Below are 9,373 nucleotides of genomic sequence, written 5' to 3' on the forward strand. Positions count from 1 at the left end.
TTAGGATACATTAGTGAAATTAGTATACACATATTAACATTTAATATTTAAAAATTGCATAAATTAATAAAAAATTATGCCATTTCGTTTTTGAAGTGTTGCAATTGTTTTCAGTAAACAATGCTAAATATATTATGTTAATTATATATTATTATAATTATAATTATTATTAATTATACTATACTATATTACGTATATTAAATATAAAATATAAATACTAAGATTATGAGTTATTCTTTATTTTCTTCAAGATATCAGAAGAAATGTTTAAAATTTGTCGATTTTGCATCGCATTTAATAAAAAAAAAGACACATTCCGAATAATTCGTTCAATAAAATACCTCTTTCAAAAAATTAATGCAGACTGAAAAGCTTGATGACATAAGAAATACGCGTAAGCAAAACACTCTATGTACACGATGTACATGATTTCCAGAAATTATAATGCGTTTGTGTACTATTACAGGAAGTGAATTGAATAAATACCGTAACTCATTAATTTGAGCATATGCTAAGATATCTTCATTCGAATTTGCACATTAGCAGTCAAAAAACACGTATTATACAGATAGAGGTAAATAAAAACTCATTAAAATGAAAATGAAGATGATTTTGCGATCTTAGACACATTGCAAATCACATTGTAGAAAATCTATGGGGAAATAAGTATTATAAATATTAATTAGCGAATAATAAAACGTCGAACAATCGATTTTTATACTTATTTCTTAGCAGTACAATGCGATCCTTTCCTATCGATTATATAAAATTTCAATTATGTGAGCAAAATGATAGACAGTCAGAGTCTTTTATGTTAAAATCAAAGTATTTCAATGTATTTTCACATACTTGGCGATTATCGGTGTTTTAAACATATACTTTTATACTTTGCAATTAAATTTACATGCCTGCGAAAAAAACTTTAGCACGTTTTGCTTCACTGTGTTTCTTGCAACTGCACGTTACACGTAAACCGAATGTTCCAATGAATATTATTACAAAAGTGGAATTACACGTGATGTTATCGTTATACAAATTAATAATTACTCAGATATTTTAATAAAAAAAATAATATCGTTACAGAACTGACTTCTGAAAAACGACATTTGTGATTTAACTTCAAAATCACTTTAAATCTTAAAATCTAAATTTAATTTAATTTTACTTCATATGATTTTATATTTAATTTCAAACTACTGTGACTTCAGAATTTTTTTCAAATTCAATTTATCTTTTATATTGAATTATTTTGATTTCAAACATTTTTTAAGTCAACTAAAGTTAATTTTGTTACGTTATTTTAACTTTGAAAACTTTTTTGGTATTCTATTTCACTTTAATTTCAAATTACTTCGACTGCAAACTTTTCTAAAAGTTTCGTTTAACTTCACTCTATCTAACTTTAAAATTATTTTAAAACAGAAAACTAAAAACACGAGCATAACTAATGATATGAAATAATAAATTATGTATACGAGCAGTAATTGTTGCAGCCAATCTACGTAGCTAATCTACGTTTGTTAAGGTGACTCGACACGTTCTTCAGTACCCATACTGTCGACGAAAATAAATTAGAATGTCATCCTTAACATATAAAAACAAGTTGACGTCTGTTGAAATTCTGTACGCACGGAGAAACCTTTTCGATAATCTTTCTTGTCGGCACAATCGATCGAGGTGTAAACATAATTTCATTTTTCTCTCGCTTTTACCTCGATACCGAAAGGCTTGGCCAGGAAAGAAACGAACGAGTTTCCTCCGTGAAACTCAAGTCGCTCTCATGTTCAGTAGAATACAGGCAAGAGCTGTGTTACGCGGACCTGGTCGGCTTCCTTCAGCTCCTGTATGTACAGTACTGTACAAGACACTTGAAACACCTACTTATATACTAGCCTTGTAACGATAATTAAATATATTTAAAAAAAAAATAAATCCAAGTAAATGTAAGTATATTGTAATTATAAATTATTTTGTTATAATTATAAATATCTTAAAATATATTACATGGAAACGAATATTCTTTTCACGGTGTTGTTCACAGTATTGATTCCTCTTGGTTTGCAGTATTTGACATTATTTGACATTATCTTTTAAAAAGAATCAAACTGTAATTTTAACAAAGTCAAAAATCAAAACGCTCGAATAATGTCAAATATTGTGAAGATAAGATTAAAAATACAATCAAAAATTTATCATATAAAATCAAATATTATAAACTAAGAGAAATAAATAACATAAATAAATAATATCGTGGAATTAAAGATTTATTTATGTGTAACATGTCTGAAGACATTTTTAATTTATAATATTATAATATTATTAAATTTATAACATTATAATAATATTATATCTATAATAAGATAACTTATAATTACAATATATTTATGTGAATGCTTATCTAACAATATTCACATGTGTCATATTATATAATAGGTATTCAGTCATTTCAATTATTTGTATTTTCATAAAGACTATCACTATTGATAAAAAAATTAATGAAGAAAAGTAATTAGTAAGAAATTAAACGAATTATTTTCTACAAATTATTCAAAATATATTTCAACAATTATTCATAATAATATTTTCAAAAAAACTATTGTTACTTTAGACGAAATAAAAAGAACATAAAATATTAATTGTCGACAATTCTTTTAAGAAATTACTAATCATAAACACTTCTGAATGGTATTTTCAAAAGAAGTATTGCTACTAACAACAAAATTAAAGATCACATAAAATTAATTTTAAATTAATTCAAGGAATTACTTGTATTTCTTTAAGTTAAATAATTCTGAAAGAATAACAATTATTTAAATTATTTCGAAATTATTTAACGATCAGATAATTCTCCTCTGAACAAACTAATTAATTAACAAACTAAGAAATACGAACGTAACTGAAATAATGTCAAATATCTTCCCATTTATTCGTAAAACCAGAACATTTTCGTTTTGCCGGCGATCTGAGATCTTTTTGCACAGCAAGTACTGCACACGTTCATGCTCACAGTGTCGTACATATAAGTACATACTTACTTAGGCGAACAAACTTTCCTCGCTCCATGAAAGTAGATTCTCTTTGGGCGTGAATCGCATGTGGGGTTCACAACTACAATTCCCGGGTGAATGGTATAAATTGAACTCGAAGGAGTCCAAGTCGATCGACACTTTATACGCCTACTTTTCCCCGAAACTATTCCACAGACACATTGTACATTCAGCGTATAACCGTCAGCTAAATGGTATGATTTTATGCACGAATTCCCTCGGACGCACACGTCCAATTAATTTGAATATATACACGCGCAATTTCTTTCTCTCCTGTCTAACAATGGTAATTTTGCAATATTGTTTGAAATTTCTCTTAAATTTTCGAATCTAGAGTACAATAGAACTCTATTTATATAAATTGTAGGAGAAATAGTTTCACGTAATATATCACATTGAGTCATTATTAAAATTAATTTTGATTTGTTTAAATAAACTCATACGTCTTTCAATCATCTTACTGATCGATGCAGCTCGACATTTTCTATAGAAAAAAGTATTTAACTGATGTAGATACATTGTCATCTATAAGGCACAAGATGTTGCTCATTTTGAACAAAATGATTGTCATTGAATAACGTATAGATTTTTTCGTGTAATTTTATTCTTTAATTTACTATCTGTCTATCTTATAGCAATATCTTAACACAAATCAATGATATATGTAATTTAAATAAATTGAAATTATGAAGTAACAAGTCGAAATTTGAAACGTGGCACGATCTTCGTAATTATATCTGATTCAAATTGAAAAATCGTGAGATAAGATAGACAGAAGAATAAGAAAAGACACGTTGAACGAAATTGTAAGGAAATATTGTTAGAATTATTAAAATAACAAATAAAACTAACATTTCTAATAGTTCAGTCAATTATCTCTGCACAAGGTGAACATATTAATGAAAAGAAAGTGAAAAGAAAAAAAAGAAAAGAAAGGATCAGTTACTTATTTTTTGATAAGATCTTAACATAATCTGCATTATATATATTTTCCATATTATAAAAATTGAGTCAGTGTGTCAATTTTATTTCACGTATAATTCGATTTCAGTTTAATAGTCAGAGCTCACGTTTAATTTATACCGAATTAATAAATAAATAGAAATCACTTTTTCCTTTACAGCAACAAGAGAATAGAAGATTAAATAAATTTTCAAATAATGATAAAAATTGTGTCGACACGTGATATAGTTATTAATTCGAAATTAAATGAAATCGTACCAATCAAACATCAATCAGACATTGAAATTTGGTTCAGCACAACGAAATGTAAAAATACAAAAATGATGTTTAGAGTAAAATGAATCAAAGCTGCTTTATATTTCGCGTGATGTATACTTGTTTTAGATTACATGTCCAACGTAATACCATGTTACACTGTTGCTAACTTCAGTCTCTGTATACGCAATACCGTAAGGCAACATATTTTTTTTCAGTAGTACTGAATAGACCAGGGACATTGCCATGGACATTTCTCCGCTACATGAAACGATTATGAAAAAAATGCACGACCACATAAACGTAACTTCACGTACGACATTCCATTGTCAGAGAATGAAACTACATCCGTTAACTCGTAATTTTCCACAGAAATATTATACAAGCTGATAGAAACAAAGATGAAAAACTTTTATGGTTTATAATATTCATCAAAAATTCCATTTCACTATAAAATGCAATAAATAAACTTAATTTATTTCCCTGTAGCAAGTAATACAACTTTTTCTTTTTTCATTGTCGTTTGACTTCTTTCCTTTCCAAGTTTAATTTATTCGTCTGTAGTAAGTAATGTAATCCATTTATAATAATGAGATTTCATTGAAATATTTTGTAAGCTTAGTTTACTTGTTTGTGATAGGTGGAGTATATTATTATACATGTAGAAGAATTTATAAGCTTAATTTGTTGCATGTAATATAATTTGATTAAAATAATGATAATTTAATTTAATTTAAATTTTATATTTTAATTTATTTTAGTTTAATTTTTATAATTTAATTTATTTTAATTTAATTTTTATAAGTTAATTTATTTTAATTTAATTTTTATAATTTAATTTATTTTAATTTAATTTTTATAATTTAATTTATTTTAATTTAATTTTTATAATTTAATTTATTTTAATTTAATTTTTATAATTTAATTTATTTTAATTTAATTTTTATAATTTAATTTATTTTAATTTAATTTTTATAATTTAATTTATTTTAATTTAATTTTTACATTACGCACAATAATTTAATTATAATTTAATCAAATCAAATTTAATTATAATTTAATTATAATTTGATTAAAATAATGAATAATCTATGTCAGTTACTGTAACACAAAATATTGATTTATGATTCTTCAGCGTATATTATATAGGTATATATTTAAAAGATTTTTAATACCTTCTTTAATATCATAAAAGAGGCCGTGATTTTGTATTGGTATTAGCAATAATTAGATTATAGATATTTGAACAATTTCATACTATTTCGGAAGAAATGGAAACTTACTAGATAGAGTGTTTCATCTACTGAATAATTGGACAAATGTTTATGCAAAAACATATTTTAATATGTAATTACTATTTTATACATGGCACATGCCTATTCTAAAATAATTTGATACTTGTTGTTTCAAATGAATCATGTTCCATTGCAAAGAACTCGTCAAAAATATTTGATTCTTTCTCGTACATTGAATGACATTGAGTTTTTTTTTTTTATAACGACTGCACATTTCTTTTTAATTCCTTTTGGTAGCTGACGAAAAGACAAATTCAGCGGAAAAAAAAAATATATATATATATATAATGTAAAAATATATATATTATGATGACTTTAAAATCAAATGAAATGTTTGATATTGCTTGTAATTGCTGAAGAGCTTGTCTTAAAGATAACAAGTAGTGAAGAAAGACCCCGTAAAGTGTGCAAAGTGTACATTTGAACGCTAATAATGATTAATTTCTCTATTCACGGACATTAATCGTTGCAATGTAAATGTTAAATTTCATAGCATTGTCACTTAATATCTCAGTTGTTCTGCTACGGAGCAGTGCATACAGTACAAGTGTATATTAAATATCGTTTGTATCGTTTGTATATTAAATATTCCTCTCATGTTTACCTCACTGTATTTGATTACTATGTATCATACGTAGGTGTCCATATAGTCATAGAAATGAAGCAAATACCGTATCGGAGCAAATATAAATATACACTTGTTGCATCTTACGATGCAGAACGTTCCTTTCCGGCCTACAAGTTGATATTAACCGACAAACGTCAACAATTGACTTGCAAATATAGAAAAATCACTTGTAATTCATGGCGACCTCAATTACAGTGATTTATCATTAATAAATTATCAAGTGAACCACGTTTCCTGCGTACGTATATTAAAAACAAATATTTGGAGCATATTAAAATTCCAAAGGCGATTACTATTCTTTTATACACGCGCATATGCTCAAGCTGCAATTAATTATATTTAAACGTGAAATTTGCTGACGAAAGAACCCGAGGAGCGCTGAAAATTTTAAGCGAATACGTTACATATCTTACAAGCCATTTTACACCCATCTTGCATACTTTGCGTGCATTTACGCAGTCCAATCATAGCGCAAGCAGATTTTATAGAATGTTTGTAAGATAATAGAAGTTCAATTAACAGCGAGAAAGTTGAGAAATCCGAGGAACGGGAGACGACGCTGTCAAATACAAGTGTTCTGAGACGATTTACGCGATGTTCGACTCGATTTCGAAAGAGAGCACAGATGCACGGAACAATCGAACGCGTCTGAATTCAACAAATTTTCATCGGTTCTCTAAGTGAGCAAATTACGTTTGTATTCAACGTACGTAGGAATGGACATGGGGGTTCGAGTTAAATTACGTAAGCCATCCCTGACTTTTCTCATTGACCCGCCTATGCACTAGGAAGGTAAAATTTCTTAGCATATAATGTAAGCCAACCTACTCCCACCTACAATGTAGGTAGACGGCTTTCTTCGCTTCAAGAAAGTAGCATCACTTCGGGCGTGCATCGCGGATACATACGCGCAAACATTTTACGCAAGTTCGATCTCTCCTTTCTTCCCTTTCCTCTCTATTCCTTTCACAGCCGCTCGCGGCCTTTCTTCGCGTCCTCTCTTTAAATACATTTACATACCACGCGCCGATCGGCCAGTTTCGATAAAGACCACACGAGAAATTTAGTGTTCCGTAGTATTCCTACGATGTAGGTCCGTTTCTTTTTGTTGATAGATTTTTTGCAGTTTGTTCACTGTAATGTTTATACTATTAACTGTACGTTATTTATTACATTATACTATAATACTAATTTATACTAATATATAAATACTTAGTATAATAGTAATATATACTAAAATATAAATACTTAGTATAATAGTAATATATACTAACATATAAATACTTAGTATAATACTAATTTATACTAATATATAAATACTTAGTATAATAGTAATATATACTAAAATATAAATACTTAGTATAATAATAATATATACTAAAATATAAATACTTAGTATAATACTAATTTATACTAATATATAAATATTTAGTATAAAACTAATATATACTAAAATATAAATACTTAGTATAATACTAATTTATACTAATATATAAATACTTGTACATTACATCTCTACTGTAATATATTATTATATATTAGGCAATATAGTATTAGGGTCTCTTTGTGTTTATAAGTTAGACTTTTAGACTTTATAGTATTATAATTTTATGTTTAGCTCATTTTATGTTCTCAGTAGACTGTTCTAGTCTACAATACTACATAGTTAGAGTTTTAGTTTATACCACAATGTATATTATTATAATATAATTTTGTGGTATATTTTCTCATTTTTTATATTATTTTTACTATAATATATATTGCACACTGTAACATATTACTATTTGTATATTTGTGTTTATCATAAGTTAGTTTTATAGTATTCTAATTTTATACTGTTCTAATCTACAATACTACGTAGTTTATACCACAATGTGTACCATTATAATATAATTTCTCATTTTTTTATATTTTTTATATTATTTTTACTATAATATATATTGCACACTGTAACATATTACTATGTGTCTATTTGTGTTTATCATAAGTTAGGTTTTTAGTTTAGGTGTTTATAGTATTCTAATTTTATACTGTTCTAATCTACAATACTACGTAGTTTATACCACAATGTATATCATTATAATATAACTTTGTAGTATAATTTCTCATTTTTTATTATTTTTACTAAAATATGTATTACACAAATATAATATTACGATCTATATTCCTTTTTATGACAGGTTTTTAGTCTTTAAAACATTCAAATTATACCGCTCTACTATAATATATATCATTATTATATATTATTCTAATTTCTCATTTTTTATACTGCTTATTGTTAGAGGATAAAAGGAAGTGTTTTAGCAATTTAAGAAAATTTTCTAGTTTTTACAATTGAAACATATGTCTGTAAGTAAATCAAAGATGGCAAGCTCATTTTTGTCAACATATAAAGATTACGCTAGAAATTTTTAATATTTTTACATATACCATTTCAATTTCTAATTATTATATTATTTATTGCTGTATAGTATTTCAAGGAAAGGAGTATTTCAATTTTTTTTAACAAGACAATTTTTTACTAACAAGACAAAACTAAAATCTCAATGAAATTCAGAAATTTAGAAAAGATGGATCAGTTGGACTTTTGAGAATATTATATATATTACATAAATTATATGAATATTACGTATAATGTAATATTTATAGTTTCGTAATAAATATTTTATATTAATAAAGAAAAAAAAAAGAAAGTAAATCATACGAAACGTAAATTCGTATTTGAAAAACAATATCACGAATATATTAAATGTTTATATGCAGCAATCGCGACGGCATAGCATCGACTGATGAATTAACGTTAATTTCTGCTCATACCTTCGCCGCGCAGGCTTTCATTCGCGTTCAATAGAAATAGATTAATGAACTCTCGAAACCGGATTTCCTTCTTACATTCGAGATAACATCGGATTAAACCTCGGTCGATCGATTTCCATTTCTCCTTCACGTCAACGCTCGCGACTCGCTCGAGATCGAGGCTGGCTGCCGGCATTTATTATAAATTAATCTCGGGGAAACTCAACGATTACAAATTACTATGCGGTTGCCCGTAATGCCTCGATGTTACGTACCATTCGTTACAAAACGTTCGCGAAAAGGAAGATGCTCGCGAGAGAGACGCGGGATCACTTCTGCCTCGTAGAATATCGCACGTAGGTGACGCGAACGCGAGTTATGACATTCGT

This window comes from Frieseomelitta varia, unplaced genomic scaffold (assembly GCF_011392965.1).
Source record: "Frieseomelitta varia isolate USP_RPSP 00005682 unplaced genomic scaffold, Fvar_1.2 scaffold_167, whole genome shotgun sequence".
NCBI lineage: Eukaryota > Metazoa > Arthropoda > Insecta > Hymenoptera > Apidae > Frieseomelitta > Frieseomelitta varia.